Raw genomic sequence first — 23427 nt, forward strand, 5'->3', positions numbered from 1 at the left:
CAGAAGTAATACTTTTTGACTTCCAGGTCTAGGCCTTAAGAAATTTTTCAGCTTTCTTTTTTAATCTCTGGAGATCCATCTATGATGTGAAAAAGCCCAGGTCAGACTACTGAATGATGAGAGGCCACATGGAGAAAGAGGCTCAGCCAGTTTCAGCCATTCCAGCCACTCCAGCTGGGCTGACAGGCATGAGGGAAGCCATCTGGGACCTTCTGGCCTCATCCAAGTTCTCAAGATGAAGGAATGACCCCATCGGATATCATGTGGAGGAGAAGAATTGCCCAGTTGAGTCTCGCCAACCCGCAGAATCCTAATAAGTCACTGTTTCTTAAGCCACTATGTTTAGGGTAGCTTGTTACACAGCAACAGAGAACTGATTTACTGTATTTCCTTAAATAAACTTTTTTTTAACAAGTATATGTGGAAAGAAAATTTTTGTCACTTCAATAGGGAAAACTAGTATCACTTTTCATAAAACTAAACACAACGAAAAAAAAAAAAGAATAAAGCAATGTTATTCACTTCTAGCCAAATACTGCTGCATACGGAAGCCTCTGCATTAGTTCCAAAGGAAGATGCTCAAATGTCAGAAAAGTATTAAAAGATACACCAGAAGTAAACTGGAAATCTCTCTTTGGTGTAAACTGGACTGAAAGAAAATAGAATGAAAATAACATGCTCACTCATCCTGATATGTGATATTATTTAGTGTTCTATCTCCAAAAATCATTATTTTGCAGCTATAGGTACTAAATAATAACCAAGGTGGTAAACAGCCATGGCAAAAATTGAGAAAGTTACTCAAATGACTGACATTTGGAAGATGCTGTATTAACCTAATACCTAAACATTGAGACAGGACCTAACTCTTTTAGTACCTTCTACACAACAACACAATGCTAAACAGAGAAGGGTTTGAATGAAAGATAAAACATAATGCAGTCCCATCCTAGAAATACTTCTATTCTACTGGAGGAGACAAGGAAGTGAATAAACAGTGACCATTCACTAACCACGGTAAATGTAACTGTATTAGATTTACAATATAAAGTCCATGGACTCAGACTTCAAATCTCTTATATTCTATATAAAAGTTTGAGGGTAGATGGCTACTTTGGGGTCCATAACTTTCACCAGATCCTCAAAGGGATCCCCTAGAGTCCCACTCCGTAACCTGGGAAACGCTGGATTAGATAATGCATATCTATTATTCTTGGTTCAGTTGTTTCTACCTCAAGACTTTTCCAGATTGCCTGGACATTCCTTTTTAGTTTGTAATTCTGAAATCAAAACTCTGGCCTTCTCTTTCCTCTTTATGATTTTATACCTTTCTCACAAAACTATAAAAAAGTTCTCTCAAACTCCCTGATGACCAACTCCCCTATAGATGTCAACCATATTTTAAGCTCTTTGAAACTAGAGACATGTCATATAACTTCCTGCCTTCTATTATCAATAAACATCTGCTAAAGGAAGAATAAACCTCCTAGAACTCCTGCAGGAAGTTTTTCCTGCTGTCTAGGACTGATTAAAAATGTGTTTTCTATTGCTCAGACTATGAACACTTGAATGTGAATTGAATCTGAAATGTGTGTATAATAAAATAGTCGGGGAAAGAAAGCACCAAGTTCTTCCTGCATTGTGTTCTGTGTGTACATTCACAAATGTCTGCCTGGACTGGCATTCTGTGTCTATCCCTGTTTAGGTCAATGTTGAATATTTTAAATGGTGTGGGGACCATATTTGTTTACACACTGCATGCAGCAGCCATTGCCAAGTTATTCACACACAGGGACTCAGGACCTCTCCCAGGCACGAAAGTGCTGCTGTTGATATTTATGCTTTTCTCACTGTTTCTTCTTATATCCTATTGCTTGAACATAGCAATTTTGCTTTTCTTTGGAACTTAAATCAATGAACAATATAGACCTCTAAAAGTTTAGTACTCTCATCAGAATTTTTTTTGATTTTAGCCATGTTGGGAACTAAGGGAGCTGAAGTTCCCTCTGTTCAGAGTTCTTGAAGGTTTGACATTTAAATTTATTCTAAAATAGTTTTTGCATGAAAAACCAAGAAAGGGAGGATTGTGGTTTGTACCTTGGCATGGAATTTTATATGAGTGGGATAGAAACAGAGTGGTGGTGTTGGAGCAGTCTGCACGATTTACTGGCACTGATTGGGGCCGGAGTGGCCCAGTGTCCAGACAAGTACATCATTCATATGACTAATTCTAGCTTTGCCTAGCCTTCACTTCCACCCCCCACACATACACACCATCAACATATATGGAGATATTAGTAAAGTTGTCATCTTTGAAATGATTGATTCTCCCCGATGACTCTCCATGCCGGGGCTTTTCCACAAAAGAAGCGTGCCTTCAGGACAAGGGATTGCCAAGGGCAGCAAATCGACGGGAGAAGTCCTGTAAAACTTTCTGAGGGGACAGAATGAAACATCTTTCATTCCATGATGTTCTCCAGTGGGTATGCTTCTGAGCCACTGGTGCATCTGAAAATATTATGTATATATATACACACACATTCTAAACTTTAGTATTTTTTTCTAAATACTTTTTAACCTAACATTTAATGTTTAAGGTGTATTTAAGTACCGCCTAATTATACTCCTGGGTTACTCATGTTTTATTTTAGTTCTTAAAATGCTCTTTTCATTCCTCTGTATCTCTGAAATTTTTTTTAAGTTTATTTATTTATTTTGAGGGAGAGAGGGAGAGAGAGAGCAGGGGAGGTGCAGAGATAGAGGGAGAGAGAGACTCCCAAGCAGGCTTCGCACTACGAGCCCAAGGCGGGGCTCAATCCCATGAGCTGAAATCAAGAGTCAGGCGCTTAAGCACTGAGCCACCCAGTGGCCTATACCTGTGAACTTTTTAAGTAATAACACTTCCTTATAACTAGGAGTTTTAACTGATTAACCATGACCTGACATGATAGGTTACAAAGACTTAATATACATTATGAATGTGTAATAGAAAGCACTTGCCACTTGGAATGTACTGCTCACCTAACATAAAGTAGCAGATTTTGAGGAAAATGCCTGGTACATGTTAAAGCCCTACCTCCAGTGGCCCCACATGATTGCAGTGACAGCCCTTGGAAGAGCAGGGAGCCAGCTGAACTCTCACATCTTTTTTCTTAGAGCTTCTTCCAAAAGAAAACAAAGCAGATGTGTGTATTTTCTTGTGTTGAAGGTAGAAGGTTCTAGAAGTACATGTTAGCTGGTGCCTGAGATGCCAACAGAGCGGATAAAGAAAATGGGGTGAATACAAAGAAGTTTAACCAGAGGTCTCCCTGGAATGATTCCTTCCAGGTTGAAAAATCTATTATCCTCTGGTTCGGGGCAATTGAATGAGCACAAAACCCTGCTTCTCCCCAGATCTAAAGAGCAAGAGGAAACTGTGGAATGTTAACGGAAAGGTGGTTTGGTGGATGAACGGGCAGGAGGGTGCAGTCCAAATGCAGCTCCTCGAAGACTATGGTGGGAGAGGCAGGTTCCAGGTGCTTTAAGCCTCTGCACAAGTAAATGGGGTAACGAGGCCATCTGTACATTGCATGCATCTGGAGATGCCCTCCACCTGGTGAAGGCACCCTTGTGTACCTGAAGGGATTGTGCATTCACACAGTCATCCCCGTGGTGGGCTCCTCTGGAGACAAGAGCAGGAAAAAGACATTGAATCTCAATCTTGGGAAGTAAATACCCCTTCCCTATTTCCTGGGTCCACAGAACCCAGAAACAGTCAAAATGTCTGGGTTCAATCCCCTGCCCTACCGTTTATCAACGCGTGACCTTACGTTAGAGGCTACACTGGTCTGAGCCCAAGTTTTTTTAAACTGCACAATACATATAGTGCATTTAAACCGACATACATATAGTGCTTGCTTTACCAACATGAAGTGGCGAGGATAAGGACAGCCCTGGGAACAGTGCCCACAGGTGTGTGTCTATTGGGGCGGGGGGGGGGGGGGGAAAGGCACCGGTGCACACGGTTCACCAGATGTACGGCAGATGGCACTTTAGTCTGTCAAATACGCTAACTGCCCGCGAAGGCCAGCTGAGCCATACCAAGTGGACGTCTGTGCTCCCGACCATGGAGGTCCCTCTGAGCCCACACCGCAGCCTCCCTCCTGTAGTCATGTGAATGCTCATGTCCCTCCACTGGCCCTCTAGAGCCCATCCCTTCTCACCCTACTCCAAGACTTTGCTCCAGCAATTGTCTACCTACTCCTGCATCATTGAGTTGTTGCTCTCTACTGGATCATTCCCAGCACACAAATGTGCTGTAATAACTCCTTCCATTAAAAAATTTTAAAAAATGTTCCTGGTCCCACATCCTCCTCCTGCTACCGTTCCATTTCTCTTCCTTTTAAGAGTAAAACTCCAACTCCTCAAAGAGTCGTAGTCTGCCTCCTGTCCAGCCCCTCCCACTCCTTCCAGAATCCATTTCAAACAGCTCTCACCCTCATTACTTCATTGGAATAGTTCCTGTGGAAGTCACCACTGACCCCTCCCCATGGTGCTACATACAAAGGTCTGTTCTCAGCCTCCTCCCATTCACCCTGTCCAACACCGGACACACTTGCTCACTCTCTTCTTAAAATATTTGGTTCACTTGGTTTCTAGAACTTCATTCTGCTCAGAACCCTAGAAGGGCAATCCCTCTCACATGGCATAAAAACCAAAAGCCTTAGAATGGTTTAAAAGGCCGTCTCTGACTACTCTTCTGGGAATGTTCTTCCAGATAACCAAAGAACTCACTTCCTGAATCCCACCAGCTCAAATATCACCTTCTCAGTCTGCAAGTCTTTCCCTGGCCCTGTAGGTAAAATAACTGCCTCTTTAACCTCCTGTCTCCCTTACTAGAAGCTTAATATTATAATCTACATTGTACAAGTGTATGTTTACTTATTTTACATAAGCTTGTTTTGTCCACTGCCCTTTCACCAGCACCTACGACAGTATGTGCACATAGTAGGACTTTAGTTATTTATGGAGTGATCCAGTGAAGTAATCCTAAGCCCTGGAAACTGGACAGAGGTTGTGCACATAGCCAGCCTTCAATGTTTAGTTCGAAGAGGAGAAATTGTCAGAATAGAGGTGGACAGTGCTAGAGATGTTCTGTATACCCTATTTGTATCGGGCTGGATAAATCTCTCCCTGTGGGAAGGTGAAGCAGGACAAAAGCAACATGATGGTTTTGAAAAGTTTCTACAGTACCAGAGAAGATGTTCATGTCTTGTTTGGTGTCCTAAACAGAGGTGTATGAAAATGTGAGCTGCATAAAATGAAAGGAAGAAATTCAAGAACAGATAGACTAAGATGACAGGAGAAAAGAGTATGAAGCTACTAGTATAAGAAAACAAAAGGCAAGGAAACTTAAAATGCCGTATCAGAATTAAAGTATTCCTTTGAAGCAATCACAATCATAATGGGTATTGCAGAAAATTAATTGTGCTGTGGGTGGATCACTTTAGTAGCCCTTCCAAAATGCAGAACAAAGGTGAAAAAATGCATAAAAAAAGACTAAAAGTGCTTTTTCAAAATATTAACAACGTCAGTATCTTCAGTGATTTTGGTTGTCCTTCCTACATACTTTTTTCTACATTTTCCAAATTTTCCAAACATATGTGCAGAATCGTAATAATCAGGGAAAAAGGGAAAGGAAAAAAATTAAATTTAAATCTTAAATTATTCGTTTATAGTTTTTTTTCTTTGAGAGGACAGGGAAATTATTCCCTAGCCCGCTGTGTCCCTTCAGCCTAGCAACGCTATTCTCCCCTCTGGCAGTCAACCACTTAATCCAGAAATTCCCATAAAACTTGTTTTATTGGAAGTCACTGTAGGATTTAGCTTTTTTAATAAGACTAGATCAAGGGGTGTCTGGGTGGCTCAGTCAGTTAAGCATCCAGCTTTGGCTCAGGTCACGATCTCACGGTTCGTGAGTTCAAGCCCCACATTGGGCTCTGTGCTCACAGCTCAGAGCCTGGAGCCTGGATTCTGTGTGTGTGTCTCTCTCTGCCCCTCCCCTGCTCATGCTCTCTCTCAGTCTCTGTCTCTGTCTCTGTCTCTCTCCCTCTCTGAAAAATAAACATAAAAATATTTAACATGACTAGATCTGAGAAAGGTCCTAATCCCTTGGGTTAAAAGTGGGAGCACTAAGAAACAAGCATGAAACGGAGGATAGTGTTTTCTTCATTTTCCTCTACTTCTCTTGTGATGCATACACAGCCATTTTGTGTAACTGCCTGTAAGGACAGAGATTGCCAACTCCACTTAAGAGTACATATTTTGGGTAAGAGGTAAGAAACCGTGCTTGGGCTAAGGGGCCTATGTGATCGTTAGTGTTCTGATGGAAAATTTGCCTCAAGACCCTACAGCTCTAATGTGGTAGCCTTGGCTGCTTCGGCCAGCTTCCAAGACTGCAGTTAGGGCTTTTAAACTTCAATTGGCTCTGCTGGTATGTAGTGTTATTTCTTTCCCTCCTTCCCCAAATTTGCAAGCTTGTTTCTTCTTAAATGCTCCATGAGATGATGCATGAATGCATTTTATTTCCTCAATGGAAATGTAGATGCTGCACAGCTGTTAGACTTGAAATCACCAGGTGGTACTTGGAAGCAGGAACTAAGATGCTGTTGCCAGGGTAACCACACATTCTTCCAGCTATGGGAAGAGCTGCCATGTTTTCTATGCTCTTAGGAATATAGTTATAAAAGGATTGGCTTAGTGCATACGAATATTTACTATTTAAAGAGAACACCCATTTCTCCATAAGCCAGTAGAATATTTGTTGATTATTCATATGCCTGAAAAAGACATTTTGTCTTTTCAGGGCATCAGGTCTCATCTTTCTTTGCCATTAGAATTGTAAGGATCTAGAGATAACTAATGTCTTATGCTACCCGTAACATACTGGCACATCTCATTTTATATATTAGATTCATTTTAAATAAGCAATTAGAGCTTGGTATTTATACCCCTGTGAATTCTGTAAGAAAATACATTTATGGAATGTATTTAATTCATCAGTTATGAAAATTGTTATCTCCATTCACAGTAGAGTCTGGGAGATGTAGAGGCTAATCTGAGGTTCTCAAAATTGCAGGCATTTGACAAACCTGTAGGGTGGTTTGGGACACAGCCTGGCATGTATAGGGTCCTACAACACTAAGAACAAAGCAAAAATGAAGCCGATGACATAAATATTCTTCCTTCCTTCCTCCCTCCCTCTTTCCTTTTTCTAAGATCTATTTACCGAGCCCCTACTCTGCATTAGGACTGTGGCTGGTGCTGTGAAAGCTTCTCTAGAGATTAAACCCAGCAGCAGAGGTGCAGGTAGTATGCAGGCTCATCCACAGTACTAGATTTTGTCAAACTGTTTTCCAAAGGGGTAGTGCCAGTGAAATTCTCCCATGAGCGATGCAGAAGATTCCTGTTTGTTCTACATCTCCACCAAATTTGGTTTCTGGTGGATACAAAATCCTATCTTCTGACAGTTTTAACTTTGCATTGCCCCGATCACTAAGTTCTCATGATTATCGACCATTTGAGTTTTCTTTTCTGCACACTGCCGATTCACATCCTTTACCCATTTTTCTGCTGGGTTGATTTTAGGGATTCTTTATATATCCCGTACATGAATTTTTCCATATGTTTAAATCTCTTTCTTAGTTGCTCACTGGTCTTTCACTTGTTTACGTGTCTTTTAATTTTAGAAGTTTCTAATTTTAACATAGTCAAGTTTATTTGTCCATGTCTTTATGATTTTTGTACTTTGTTTAAGACATCCTATCTCAAGTGCATAAAATGTTTCCTTTAGATGTTTAAAAATTGTGCTTTACATATTTATGTCCTTAAGCCAGCCATAACTGAGTTTTGTGTATGGTATGATATAGAAACCTAATTTTCCTTTTTTTCCCCTGTTGTACCTAAATCCATTAGTCAACCATTAAGTTTTCCCTAATCTGGCCTCTCATATATACCATGTTTTCATATATGTATGGATGGATGTTTCTAAATTTTCCATTCTGTCCCATCAGCATGTATGGCTAAGCTTTTGTCATTACTATGCTGCCTTGATTACCCTAGCTTCATAATAAGTTTTGATATCTATTAAGGTTAAATTCTGCACCTTGTTCTTCAAAGTTATGGTTTTTTTTTTTTTAACGTTTATATATTTTTGAGACAGAGAGAGACAGAGCATGAACGGGGAAGGGGCAGAGAGAGAGGGAGACACAGAATCGGAAGCAGGCTCCAGGCTCTGAGCCATCAGCTCAGAGCCCAACGCAGGGCTCGAACTCAGGGACCGCGAGATCATGACCTGAGCTGAAGTTGGACGCCTAACTAAGCTACCCAGGCGCCCCAAAAGTTATGTTTTTTTAAGGTTTTTTTTAAGCTTATTTTTTGAGAGAGAGAGAGAGAGAGAGAGAGAACCTGCAGGGGAGGGGCAGAGAGAAAGGGGGACAGAGTATCCAAAGTAGGCTCCATGCTGACAGCAGAGAGCCCCACGTGGGGCTCGAACTCACAAACCATGAGATTATGACCTGAGCCAAAGTCTGACGCCTAACCAAGTGAGCCACCCAAGCACCCCTGAAGTTTATTTATTTATATTTAGAGAGACATATGCATGCGAGAGTTGGGGCAGAGAGTGAGGGAGAGAGAGAATCCCAGGCAGGCTCCATGCTGTCAGCACAGAGCCCAACATGGGGCTCCATCTCATGAACCATGAGACCATGATCTGAGCCAAAATCAAGAATCTGGATGCTTAACCAACTGAGCCACCCAGGCACCTCTTCGTCTTCAAAATTATCTTAACTATTTTGGGCTCTTTGCTCTTACATGTAAAATGTATAATACTTTATTGAACTGGTATCATCATCACAAGGATTTTATGCTACAGATTATGCAATTAGTTTTTACATACAAAGGTTAATTAGATAATATACAACCTTATCATTGGCAGCTTGGCTGCCAATTAAGTTGCATACACAAATTCTAAAAATGCCATACCCCAAAATCATGTCAAAAAATGATTTCTGTAAGGGATGCCTGGGTAGTTCAGTTGGTTAAGCGTCCGACTTCAGCTCAGGTCATGATCTCGAGGTTTGTGAGTTAGAGCCGCACGTCGGGCTCTGTGCCAACAGCTCAGAGCCTAGAGCCTCTTCAGATTCTGTGTCTTTCTCTCTTTCTCTCTCTCTCTCTCTCTCTCTCTCTCTCTTTCTGCCCCTCCCCCGCTCACACTGTGTCTCTCTCTGTCTCTCAAAAATAAACATTAACAAAATTAAAAAAAAACATTGCTGTATGACTTTGGTTGATTATGAATACTGACAGGCTTTGGGCCTTTCCTCAGAAAAAGACTCAGCCATCTCACTCTACTTTGTGTAAAGCTCCCATCAGCAGTCTGTGGCTAATTCTTTCCCCTCTGGATCAGTGTCAGTAGTTGGCAGCAGCTTCCATGCTTGCTGAAGACACCAGCAGAGGCCCCAGCACTGGCTTACTAGCCAGTGTGGGACGTGAGACCGAAAAATGTCCCCTATCATTTACTCTACTCCCCTACTGCCTCCATGCTGCTTGCCCCTCAGAGTCCTCAACATTAATCGCACTTTTAGGATAGGATTTAAATTAGTCTTTGCACATTTGGAAACTTCAGGCTTGTCGCTGCCTCGATAGCAGATGTAGGAATCTTGCAGGGCTAAGATAATGTTATATGTATCTTTATACTCCTTTCACATATTTACTACATAACAGCACTCAGAAATATCTTTTTAAAAATATAGTAACACAATCATTTACAGCCACCATAGCTATCTCTGTCTTCATCAAATTCTGGGCATGAACTTTGAGCACATTTTATGTGTCAAGCATACTACTGAACACTTTTCATACATCTTTCCAGATTATCCTTACAGCAGTCTTGCAAGGTAGGTAATACAATCCCAAACTTGCAGGTGAGGAAATTGAATACCAGAGAAGTTATTGCCTAAGGAAGGTGCAGTAACTCACAGTAAGTGATGAACATTCAAACCCAGAAAGTTTCACATTCCAAAGTCCTTGCTCCTTCCTACAACACTTCAGACTATGTTAAAATCTTCTAGTTTAAAACAATAAACATAACTATTTGCATTTTAGGGATACTTACTTACAAATTGCTATATGCCTATATGGTGAACAATTCAATCATTTATTTGAAATGCATTAAGTGCCTATTATATGGCACTCTGCCTGGATATTCTTTTTTTTTTTTTTAATGTTTATTTATCTATGTTGAGAGAGAGAGAGCACCAGCATGGGGAGAGGCAGAGAGAGAGGGGGAGAGGCAGAGAGAGAGAGGGAGAGAGAGAACACCAGCAGGGGGAGAGGCAGAGAGAGAGAGAGCACGCACCAGATTGGGGAGAGGCAGAGACAGAGAGAATCCCAAATAGGCTCCACGCTGTTAGTCCTGAGCATGACGCAGGGCTCGATCTCACAAACTGTGAGATCATGACCTGAGCTGAAATCAAGAGTCAGACGCTTAACCAACTGAACCACCCAGGCGCCCCACGCCCTGGATATTCTTAAAAGCCACTCAAAATTAACCTGAGTGTCAACACACCCTGAAAAAAAGTTAGAAAAAGTGAAAATATCGAATTAGCTAGGACACATTACAAGTAAAACAAACAGAAATTCAAGATTCTCTGACTGATTACTTTGAGAGGCTGCAGATATGCTAACTACTACCAATTTTGCCAAAGAATTGTATATTGTCCTTTTGTCTGGTCTGAGTTGAAAATCCTAAGAATTTTAAACCATTCCAAAAGATTCTGTATATAAGTTGGGACAAATTCACAGGCTAGCTACCAATGTAGATATTTCCCACTACGTGAATTGTGCTACATATCATCAAGTGAGCAAAAGAGGTTTTAAAGTTGTACTACTGGTTAAGTCTACGGAAAGTATGGGGAGGGGCGAAATCTCTAATTTTAGTCAATAAAAAGTGAAAAGCCTGGTTCTCTTCATAGCCTTTGGGTAGCACAGTATGTGGATCTCTGAGCTTCAGTTTTCCAGTTTGTAAAAATGGAGATCATAACCGCCATCTCAAAAGCTCAGGTTGATTAAATGTGATCATGCATTTGAAAAGTACTTTGGAAACTGTAATGCATTTTTGCATTCAATTTGCAACTGAATGCATGCAACATTATTAGATAGAAGCATGATCATCAAAACACCTGTTTCTGGAGTTAGGCTTATACTAACTTATGAGTGAGCTAAAAAAGCAGGCTTCCTGCTCATTTTAGAATGGAAAAAACCCAGGGCAGGAGATGGGAATGGAAATGACAGGTTTCTAAGAAAAGGGTAAGATTAGAACAATAGAAGTTATTTCAAGTTTCCCTAAGAATGAGAGTAAATATATTTGAAACAATAAAACTTTTTATAGGGAGTAGTCTCTTTGTGGGGGATAGTAGAGATACTACCTTCCAAATTTCAGGACCACTCAAACTGTAAGAAAATAGTCTAGGGAGATAATGTCAAAGAACCAAGACTTTCTGCTGTGTTTGGTTGAATTCCAAACTTCAATGGGATTTTAATCTATTGCACATCCAATGAGGAATCTGACTGCAGATAATACTGAAAAGAAATATTTGATGAGAAACAGGAGAGGCCAAAACTCACAAATCTTGTGAGGCCGCTCCTGATGTGATTCTATGTCAATAGACGGACTGGTTTACCCAGGGCCTTTCCCAAGCTCTCAATCTTTCAGTTACAGCTTGCTAACTATTGGAAATAAAAGAAAATGCATCATCTTAAATCATAAGCGTATGTAGAAAAAAGAACCAATGGTACTGTAGAAATATGATTTATGGCTAAAAGGGTCTAATACTCTGGTGTGTCCTTCTTTGTTTTTAGACTCCTGAAAGTTTCAGCAGCACCCTAACCCTAAATTAAGTGCCTTAATAAAACCTCTGGTGAAAAACAGCCTTGGACTGTCAGCAAGATGCTTGTGGATTATTGTAAGTTGTGATTAGCAATTGTCCATGGGATTCAACGACAAAAACCACGAAACCAGCTCTTCCCCAACTCCAGCTATTTAAGTCAAGTGAGACAGAACAGAATGAACAACACATATTCTGAGCTGAAGCCTAGGAGGGGACATTCAAAAACCTGCCTTCCGGGCTACTGCATTCAATGTAGCTTGTGTTCTGCACCAAATCCTGGGCGGAGGAGGTGGTAGGGGCTGCCATCCAGCCTGTACTCCACTTTCAAGCTCTGTCCCTGGGGATGGGACTCTGTCAGCCAGCATGACGAGGAACCTTCTTCAAGTGAAAGGCCTCACGCCTCTGAAGGGCTGCAACAGCACAAGGCTAACTGACACAGAACTGTCACCTGGACTTGTGTGCCCTGCCTGGCTGACTCACTAGTGACTCCCTAAATGACTCACAACTCTTCCAATTTGTCCGGAGTAAGCCCTTCACATCATTCAACTACAAATGCTTGACAATCCACACCCTGACTCTGTCCATCACCCACTGCCGGGTAACGCCAAGGGTCTTTATCTTTAATTGGAAATAACATAAACAAATCATGATCCAGCAAGTCCCCAACCTGAGACTTTGAGCAATGGCGTTACACTCTGCTATACCTTCCTCACCTTCTTGTCCTCCAGCTTTGGCCCCGGTTGGATGGGAGCACGTGGAAGACGTTTCACAAGAGATCAATCCCAAGGATGATCTCTCTTTTCACTTTAGTGATACGCTGCTTCTGCTGGCACTCGATATTAGCATCTACGGCACGGCAGAGACAAAGCTTGAGATTTTTTTATTTGTTTAAACAAACACTTGCATAGTGTTTAATATGTGTTAGGCAGGGTTCTAAGTGCTTTCTTTGCAAGCATTAAGTCCTCACCAGTCATCATTCATCCTTTACATGTGTGAAAGTGGATGCACACAGCTAGCAAAAAAAAAGAAAAAAAAAGCAGAACCAGGAATCAAGCTAGGCAGTCTAGATCCAGAGTCCATTCTCTTATCTAGACTGTCTGCTGTAGTTGCTACTTTAGCTGCAACAAAACAAGTACCTCTGAAGAATATATTTTCCAATACTTCCACCCAGTGAACAACATCCTAAAGTCTTTGAAAAATACATACTGTGGTCCTTAAAACCAGATATAATACCTAAATTTTTCAAAATATGTTTAATATCATATCAAAAGAGCATATTAGAATGCAATGTTCTCAACTATGGTAAGCAAAGACCAGGTTTGCTTTGCATTCAATAACAACAACAAAAACCCCACATACTTTCTGCAGTCAAATCTGAAATACAGTAAAAACCTTGGATCGTAACTTGTTCTGCAAGTGTTCCCCAAGACAAGCAAACATTTGTAATAAATTTTAACTTGATAAACAAGCAATGTCTTGCAATATGGGTAGTACATGTTGCCGAACGTCACGTGATCACAGCTGAGCCAATGGTTTCTTGAAATTTGCTTTGCTACATGAGTGCTGTGGGTTAAAAGCATGTTTCCAGAACGAATTGTGCTTGCAAACCAAGGTTTTACCGTATTTTAAAGCAAAGTGAAATGCTCACCCTGAGCTCCCCACTTTCCAGAACCAAGTGATGCAAAAATCCCATATTCTTCACAAAAATCTGACTTGTCAGAGAAGACATTCAGCACCTTTTCTCTTCAATTCTTCTTTGTAAATTCAGGTAACAAAGTTTATGAAGTGCAAAAATTTCAATTGCGTTTAAAAAGGTAAGGGAGGGGGTAAGTCTTTAACCAGGACTTCCCACAAAGTTTACTCTTCAGAGTCACAAGCAGCTTCGCCAGTTGGAAGAAGGAACCTAGAATACTACTTCTTAGATACATGTGCTCTTAACTTTTCTAAATGAAATTTCCAGGACAGAGGAACTTAACTCTCATTAAATCAGTACTCAGAAGGAACTTCTAATCATCATCAGATACATGTGTGTGTGAATTCATGTATGTATGTGTAAATATATACATTTTATATGGTTGTAATTGGCTAGGTTGAAGCATTCTGCAAATTATGGCCAATTGAGAATCAACTTTATAAACTAAGAATGACTGGTTAATTAACTAACTTCTGGCTCCTCCAAAATTCAGAAGGGTGGATTTTTTTAGCCTAATGGATTAAAAGCGTTAAGTGCTAGGTACTTGCTGAGAGCACATCTGGAATCACTTTATCCCGAAACTGTTGTATAATGAGGTGCTAACATAGCCAACTATGGCTCACCCCCCACCGAAATGAGTGTGTGTGCCCTGGACTTAACCCCTTTTCAGTAGCAAGTTCAAATTCCAGAACAGCTTGTCCAGGGATCATGTTGGCAGGAATGTGCTTGTCTTGGAAACCTATAGACCAAAATATGCTCATCCTTAAGAAAAGTGGATCCTGCAGATAACAGAGACTGGCCAATCGGTGTTCTCAGACGTCTCAGAACTGCCGGTTCTCCTACCCTCACCCTCTTTCAACATCAAGCTCATCTTCTCTTCAGCACTACTTGTGAGACAAAAGACAGGAAGCAAAAAGTTGTAAGGGGTCCTAACAAAATACCAGACCAAGACATTTGGGGAGAGGCACTTTTGAAAGAAGAGCAATTTTTCACAATGTCACTGATGAAGCATGTGAATTTACCATAGATTCTATGGTTGTCAATTCACAAGTTTTCTGGTGGAAATCAATGCATCTAACAGCTGCATAATTAGATTTACTAATTCCCATGACATGACATTCTAAAGTGGAACGAGAAGACAGGAGACCTGGGTTCTACCACCAGTCTTCCCACTAATCAGTAGTGCAACCAGGGATGTTATGTTCCAGCCTCAGCTGCTTCCCTTCATAAAATTAGTCAAATCTCTAAAACCCCTTCCAATTCAGACTCTTACACTCAACCTTTTATATTGAACCTCATATACATGTGTATGTGTAAATATATATGTGTATAAGTATATATATATTATTCATATTATACATATATGTATATATATATACACACACATACATACATACATATATGGAGAAAGAGAGAGAGAGAGAGACATGCCAAACAACCTACTGAAGAGAAAGACAGGCATAAAAATCCAGATGCTGCTCTATCCCATTCAGACAATTCTTTGTTACCATTTCTTCCTCATACAGGCTACATGGCATGCTCACTGAGACAGGCCTTGACTTCCCATCACTTTATGCCCTCCGGTCTCTCATTTCCTTCCCACTTCTTTTAAAAGCTTTTTTTAATGTTTATTTATTTATTTTAGAGAGAGCACAAGCAGGGAAGGGGCAGAGAGAGGGAGAGAAAGAATCCCAAGCAGGCTCCATGCTGCCAGTGCAGAGCCTGACACGGGGCTCAAACCCACGAGCCACGAGATCATGACCTGTGCTGAAATTGAGAGTCGGCGCTTAATCGACTGAGCCACCCAGGCGCCTACCTTCCCACTTCTTAACCACCATCACACCAAAAGAGGCATAGTGCAGAAATTTGCAAAACTGTAAAACCATGCCATCCTTCTCCCTAAATGTTTTTATTTTGAGAAATACAGCTATTTTCACTTTAAAATGCTATTTATGGGACGCATGGGTGGCTCAGTTAGTTGTTTCCAACTTCAGCTCAGGCCATGATGTCATGGTTCATGAGTTCAAACCCCACATCAGGCTCTGCACTGACCATGTGGAACCTGCTCGGGATTCTCTGTCTCTCCCTCTCTCTCTGCACCTCCCCAGTCTCCCCCCACCCCACCCCCCCGCCCCCTGAAACTCTCAAAATAAATAAACAAACTTAAAATAAACAAAGAAACAAATAAATAAATAAAATGTTCTTTATGTTAGGGGCACCTGTGTGGCTCAGTTGGTTAAGTGTCCAACTCTTGATTTCAGCTCAGGTCATGATCTCAGGGTGGTGAGATTGAGCCCTGTGAGTTGTGCTCCAAGCTGCATGGAACCTGCTTAGGATTCTCTCTCTCTCCCTATCTCTCTCTGCCCGTCCCTCCCCCAGGCTCATGCTCTCTCTCTCTCTCCCCCCAAAAATTAAAAAAAATGCATACATACATATATACATACATACATGTTATTTATATCAGCATATTATTGGTTTATTATTTTTTAATGAATTAAATGTTTAAGTTTCTAATATGGTAAATATTAACAGATATAACTCACCTGAACAAACCCTTTGCGGTCTTCCATAATTTTTAAAAGTTTAAGAGGGGAGGGGTCTTAAGACCAGAAAGTTTGAGAACAGCTAGTGCAGTGGTTAAGATCACAAACCCCCGGGGTGCATGGGTGGCTCAGTTAGTTGAGTGTCCAATTCTTGATCTCGGCTCAGGTCATGATCTCACGGGTCATGAGATGGAGCCCCACCTCAGGCTCTGCGCTGACAGCATGGAGCCTACCTGGGATTCTCTGTCTCCCTCTCTCTCTCCCTTCCCGATGCTCAAGCACATGCAAGTTCTCTCTCTCTCCTCCCTCTCTGTCTCAAAGTAAATAAATAAACTTAAAAAAAAAAAAAAGAGATCACAAACTCCAGATCCAGACTGAGTTCAAATCCCACTTTTATCACTTAGGAGCTGTGTGACATTGGGGACAGTTGCTCAACATCTCTGTGCCTCAGTTTCCTCAACTATCAAATGGGGATAATAATAACACAGCTTACCTCATAGGATTGTCCTGAGGCTTAAATAAGCTGGTACCTGTACTGTACTTAGAACTATTGACATTATCCATCACTCTCTTTGGTGTCCTTCCCTTCCTCTTCACTACTTCTATTCCTTTGTTCTCCCTCTTTCTCAGTCTCTCTCTCCTTTTTGCTTGGCTTGGTTTGATTGATCTGGTCTGGTCTAACTATTGCAGCCTCTGCCGTAGGGCCAGCAAGCAGCTGTACCTGGCACTGCTCACGCGAGGGCTAAAGGTGTAGCTGCTGGGTCCCCGCTCACAACCGCCACTCCCCTTCCCCTGTGCTGGGGCAGCCAGTTGTACTTTGAGTTTGCCCTTCACAGAAGCTCCATCAGCAAAAGACAACTGGAAAATCAAAGCAAGCAACGCTAAATTTTTTAAAACATGCTATGTCAGGTGAATTAAAATGTAAAGGAGAAACTTTAGCCTTAGGAATAATCAATGAAACAGAAGAAGGAAGTAGAGAGAAAATGCAAGCAATTACATTCACTCTTTAAAAGAAAACGTGGTATTTACCCAACCTCCTTTGAAATTTTGACCTATTATTTTTCATTGCCTTCCAACACCCCTCATTCCCCAAGAACATTCAAGCCACCAACTCGTTTAAATATTCTGATGAACCAGATCCCCATCATATGCAGGTGACTGATAACCATTTAACCTTGTTGGGGGGGGGGGGGATGTCTTTCAGCTTTACTAATCAATATATAATCATAATGCCTTCTTTTTTTTTAAGTTCATTTATTTATTTTGAGAGAGAGAAAGATAGAGAGGGGGAGGGGCAGAGAGAGAGAGAAAGACAGAAAATGCCAAACAGGCTCCACGAGGTCAGTGCAGAGCCGGATGAGGGGGATGATCTCACGAACTGTGAGATGATGACCTGAGCCGAAAACAAGAGCCAGAAGAAGGGCACCAGGGTGTCTCGGTCGGTTAAGCGACCAGCTCAGATCATGATCTCCTGGGTTCGTGAGATTGAGCCCTGCGTCAGGCTCCCCACTGACAGCGTGGAGCCTGGTAGAGATTCTCTGTCTCCCTCTCTCTCTGTGCCTCCCTAGCTTGTACTCTCTCCAAGTAAATAAATAAACTTTAAAAAAAAAAAAAAAAAAGAGCTGGAGACTTAACTAACTGAGCCACCCAGGCACCCCCATAATGCCTTGTTTTTATACTAGTCTTCTAATCTATTAAGTATTTTTACATAAATTTTCCTTTAATTCTTGATAATCAGCATGCTATTATTCTTTCTGTAGGGTTTAGGAAACTGAGGCTCAGAGAAGTTTCCTTCTCTGAAAGGAAACTTCAGACCCAAATTTGCCCAAGACCACAGAACTTCGAACTGACAGAAATTAAACTGGAGTACAAATAAAAGTGGAGGATTTTTGAACCCAGGGGGCGTGGAAGGGATCTTGAGCAAGAAGGGGTGGGGTCTGCTGGGGAAAGGTGGGACTGGACTATTTTTGTCAGGGGGTTACCGCTTAAGCAAATCTGTGCCACTGTGGAAACAACCTCTACTGATTCCCCAGGGCTTTTCACAGCTTTTTCGTTGCCTCCATAACCCAAGCTATACACTCTTTAAGAACTTCAAGATTTACCCTTATTTTTTTATATACTAACTTGCACAGACTACCTTGGCAATACTGTTCTAAGGAGGAGTTTAAAAAAGGTATGCTAGTATGTTTTATATTTGGGCTGCTTCTGAATAAAGTGTTTGTAAATTGAGAACTGTCTGTATTGCACGTGTGATGTCATTAAATATAGATTTGGACATTCCAAAACCATCTGGCATTTGTCCTTTACCAACATTACTGAGAATCTGAGTTTCTCAATCATGCAAGCTTAAAATGTACAGCCAAATCTAATGAATGTCAAACTTGTGCAGTGACTCAAGTTGATTAGAGCACTTGTACATAGAAAAAAACTAAGATTCACAAAGGATTGGTTGGGGGGGAATATTCACTTTAAGGGAAACAAAGAGGAGTCCTTTTGAACCATCAGTTCTTCTGAATATGTTTAAATTTGCATTAATTTAAACACAACTGTTAAGGAAGAAAATTTTATTCTATATGAAATAACAAACATCTGAAATATGTGATGCTGGGGTGCCTGGGTGGCTCAGTCAGTTAAGTGTCCGACTTCAGCTCAGGTCATGATCTCATGGTTCGTGGGTTCGAGCCCCGTGTTGGGCTCTGCACTGACAGCTCAGAGCCTGGAGCCTGCTTCAGATTCTGTGTCTCCCTCTCTCTCTCTCTCTGACCCTCCCCTGCTCGCTCTCGGTCTCTCTCTCAAATACAAATAAACATTTGAAATGTGTGGGGTTTTTTTAAGTTTATTTATTTTGAGAGAGATAAAGACAGCATAAGTGGGTAAGGGGCAGAGAGAGAGGGAGAGAGAAAATCACAAGCAGGCTCCACAATGCCAGTGCAGGGCCCAACGCAAGGCTTGAACTCACAAAACCGTGAGATCATGACCTGAGCCAAAACCAAGAGCTGGACACTTAACCAACTCAGCCACCCAGGCACCCCAAATACGATGTTCTTTGCATGTAAAAGAACTAAGCAATCTGAAATAGTTTTTAGTTAACAGTGACATAGTTAGGCCAATAAAAGTGTTCTATCGGGGCGCCTGGGTGGCGCAGTCGGTTAAGCGTCCGACTTCAGCCAGGTCACGATCTCGCGGTCTGTGGGTTCGAGCCCCGCGTCGGGCTCTGGGCTGATGGCTCAGAGCCTGGAGCCTGTTTCCGATTCTGTGTCTCCCTCTCTCTCTGCCCCTCGCCCGTTCATGCTCTGTCTCTCTCTGTCCCAAAAATAAATAAACGTTGAAAAAAAAAATTTTTTTTTTTTAAATTAAAAAAAAAAATAAAAAAAAAGTGTTCTACCTATTTTTTTCATTTATCAGTTGTCCAAAAAAACTTTCTGCAGTCATGAAAATGTCTATTTCAATACCGTCCAATAGGGTACCCACAAGTCACATATAGCTATTGAGTACTTGAAAGATATATATACATACATATATATACATATAGTTAATACTATAAGGAACTTGATTTTTAATTTTATTTAATTTTAATTAATTTAAATTTAAATAGCTTTGTGGGGCTAGTAGATGTGCATTGGACAGAGCAGTAATAAGGTCCCCTTCAGCAAAAAAATCCTATGATTCTATCATTCTAAGGAGCCCAAATTGCGGGGTCAGGATTAAGCCTATGGTTATTAAGCCTCTGACCATTAATTGGGTCCTGAAATAAAATTGGCTAACTAGACACAAAATTTTTCAGTTGTTTTTGTTCTTATTTAACATCAAAAAACTATAACATGCAAAATAACAAGCGGGCCAATGGCATATACACCCACTCAAACAAAATGTGTATCCCTAGCCCTGGGTAGTTAATACCTAGTAGTAAACATAGATAAATGTATACAAAATACAAGGAAAAATAAGAAAGTAGGGAGGTTGGATGAGTTCACTACAGACCAAGAATGGACAGAGACTATGTTCCCCATGCGTACATTGGTCTCCTGGTTTCTGTTAAATCCCAACTCAGTATATTTTTGCAAGAAGGCAGAAGGAAGAGGGGTGCCTGGGTGGCTCAGTCAGTAAGTGTCGGACTTCAGCTCAGGTCATGACCTCACGGTTCATGAGTTCAAGCCCCACACTGGGTTCTGTGCTGATAGCTCAGAGCCTGGAGCCTGCTTCAGATTCTGTGTCTCCCTCCCTCTCTGCTCCTCCCCCACTCACACTCTGTCTCTCTCTCAAAAATAAACATTTAAAAAAAATTTTTTGGGGGGGCGCCTGGGTGGCTCAGTCGGTTGAGCGTCCTACTTCAGCTCAGGTCACGATCTCGCAGTCCGTGAGTTCGAGCCCCGCGTCGGCCTCTGGGCTGATGGCTCAGAGCCTGGAGCCTGCTTTCATTTTGTGTCTCCCCCTCTCTCTGCCCCTCCCTCGTTCATGCTCTGTCTCTCTCTGTCTCAAAAATAAATAAAACGTTAAAAAAATTTTTTTTTAATTTTTTTCATAAAAATAAAAGAGAAGGTAGGAGGGAGGAAGAGAAGAAGGAAAGAAATCCATAGTATCTTCTTATTGAACGTATCCAACATTCATGTTTCTTTTGGAAATTTCCTTTTCACTTTGCATTATGTCATCGACCATTTCAAGGGTATTCACTTCTCAAGCACATTTCAATCAATATATATTTATCCAACACTGACAACTGTAGAGTCTCATCCTCATTTTCCTGGAGGTTTTACTATTTACTAGGGGTTAAAGGTATTTGAAGACAAACCCTTCCGAGAAAAAGAAGTTCCTAAGTCAAATATTTCAATAATATTCCATGTAAGAAAAATGTAATAATACTGCCCTGAAATGCATGATTTCTTCATAAGTTTCTTTTTTAAATTGTGTGTGGTTTTCCACCCCAACTAAATTTAGACATCTCTTCAAAATAAACTTCAGGAAGGCTAAATAAATAAAAGGTGGGGGGAGGGAATTCCAACAAAATGTACATTTAATATTTCAGGACAATTATGTTTGTTAATGGGAAATTTCCACACCGTAGCGACCACTAGCATGGGATTTATCTCCAATAGTCTGGCTTCAAATTCCAGTTCCTCCACCTACAAACTGGATGGCCTTGGGCAAGTTATCTAACTTCCATTTCCCGACCTCTAAGGAATGAGGTAAGGTGTATAATAACCCCCACCATACAGTGTTGATGAATTAAATATTCACGCATTTATAAATAACTTGAAATAGCACCTATCCCAAGCAGTGCACGAACATTAGCTATTCTTTTTAGTTACAGTAATTCTAATTGCAGAAACCTACGGGAAAACAGTATACATAGTTCCGGCACAAAAGTTAAAACCAAAGTGGAAAAGGCATCCAGCAAGTTCAGCAGCTTTTGCCTCGAGGTGGAAATGAGAGGAAAAGGCCCCAGAAGAGGCCTTGGGGAAACCTCAACAGAGCAAACCCACAAGGATGCCTTCCCAGGCAACGCATTTGGTAAACAAAGATCTTAACTTTCTAATTCAGGCTAGTTTTTTTTTTTTCTTTTTATATTGTTTCCAAGTCTTTGATGGAACTTGAGGAAAAGGAAAAGGTCACAATTACTCGAAAGAACCTAAAAGGACATGAGAGATGAAACAGTAGGGAGTACTTCTGTAATAAATGTTTCCTTGCAAGGGCAGCGATAAGGGCGGGGTGTCTGTGTAATGTCTAATCAACACAGCAGAAGGGTAAGAGGAAATCTTTGGTATGCCAATTCCAAAAGTCGTCACGGGGGAACCATCTGGAACCAGCTGCACGACAACCCCCACGTCCACCGAAGCCTCAAGGGTCTCCTGGTGGGTCTGCGGGTTTAAACGGACAAATACCGGTGCCTGTGGGTCTCCCAGGCCACGGATGATGGCCCAAGGCCGCACCCTTCCTTCTGTCCGTCTGTCCCTCTCTGCCTCCCTCCGGTGCCCGCCTTCCAGCGCCGCGGCTGTCCACGTCAGGAGCCACGTACACAGGCACAGACAGACTCCAACAGGGCGTGACTGTTCCCCACACTGCGATCTCCCAAGCGGGGCATCCCCCAGCCGCCCGGCGCGTTTGCGGAAACCCCGCAGGACCTCAGCCCCCCTGTGGCTTTCCTCAAAGCACCCCGGAAGAACCCTGCCGTTTGAGGGCTATCTAGGTTTCCCCGTCGCAGGCAGGCGCTGGGCTCGCCCCGGGCGAGCGTGGCCCGCGAGCACTGCCCGCGAGCGCACGGCAGCCGCCCAGCAGGCCCCGGCCACGCGGGAGGGGCCTCCGCACCTCCGACGTCCTCCTCCACCCGCCTGCCCCGCACATCCCTCCTCACTCTCCGCAGCGTCCTCGCCCCTCCCCCGCTCCTTCTCCTCCACTGCACACTCGCTCCTCACCCCGTCGCTTCCCCGCCCGGGGCTCGGGAGGCGGCGCCTGGTGAATCACCGTCACGTGGGCCCCGGGTGCGCAGAGGCGGGCTGCGCCTCGGCGGCTCTGGCGCTCCGCGCCTTAGTGGAAAATTCCCGGAGACCTACTGGGGCTGCGCGCCGGAGGCCCCGCCCGCCGTCTCTTCCCTCCTCGCTGCCCCCCTGCCCCCGTCTTCCGGCCGCGGCCCGGCCCCGCCACTGCAGAGGTTCCTTTCTCCCCCGGGAGCCGCGCTGCGCAAGCCCCGCCCGCTGCAGCCCCCGGGCTGGCGCCGCCCGCGCCGCTCGCCCTCGGGTTGGCAGCCCTCACTTCCTTCGCGCCCCTCCTTGGGGCTCCGAGCCGCGGCGCGGCCTTGCCCCCGACCTTGTGTGTAGCCGGCTGGCATCCTGAGAAGCCAGGAGCGGCGTCCTGGCGCCTCCGCCTTCGCCGCTGGGGCGCCGCAAGCCCCCTCAGTCCCGCCACCCCAGATCCGCATGACACGCCCTCCCCCCCACCTCGGGTGGAGTGAAAGACAAAGGGAGAAGCCGGTTCCGATGGGCGTCTTGTCTTCCACTCAACGCACTGCGTCGTCGCTCAAACAAAGCACGTACTCGGCTCGATTTTTACTTATCCCTACTTAACCACCAGGCAAATAAAAGTTATTTTCCCTTTCCCATAACATTCCTCACTTGGTTTTTCCAACCACGAATGAAATTTATTCCTGAGACAGCAACTTTGGAGAGTTCGTTGACCTCATCCACCCAGGGGTGACAAATGGCTACACAATGACATTATTTCACTCAAAAGGGGTGTGTTATGCGCGTGGTTCACCTCAAGAAAACAAATAACG

General features: G+C 42.7%; 1 long non-coding RNA gene across 1 annotated transcript; it reads left to right on the forward strand.

The window, feature by feature from the left end:
• Nucleotides 1-17748: 17748 nt before the first annotated feature.
• On the forward strand, nt 17749-21585 carry LOC121038684 (uncharacterized). Its single transcript, XR_005794445.1, has 3 exons — nt 17749-18333; nt 21254-21343; nt 21484-21585. It is a non-coding gene; the product is annotated as an uncharacterized LOC121038684 (long non-coding RNA).
• The last annotated feature ends 1842 nt before the right edge of the window (nt 21586-23427 follow it).

This window comes from Herpailurus yagouaroundi, unplaced genomic scaffold (genome assembly GCF_014898765.1).
Source record: "Herpailurus yagouaroundi ecotype Mexico unplaced genomic scaffold, PumYag 166, whole genome shotgun sequence".
NCBI lineage: Eukaryota > Metazoa > Chordata > Mammalia > Carnivora > Felidae > Herpailurus > Herpailurus yagouaroundi.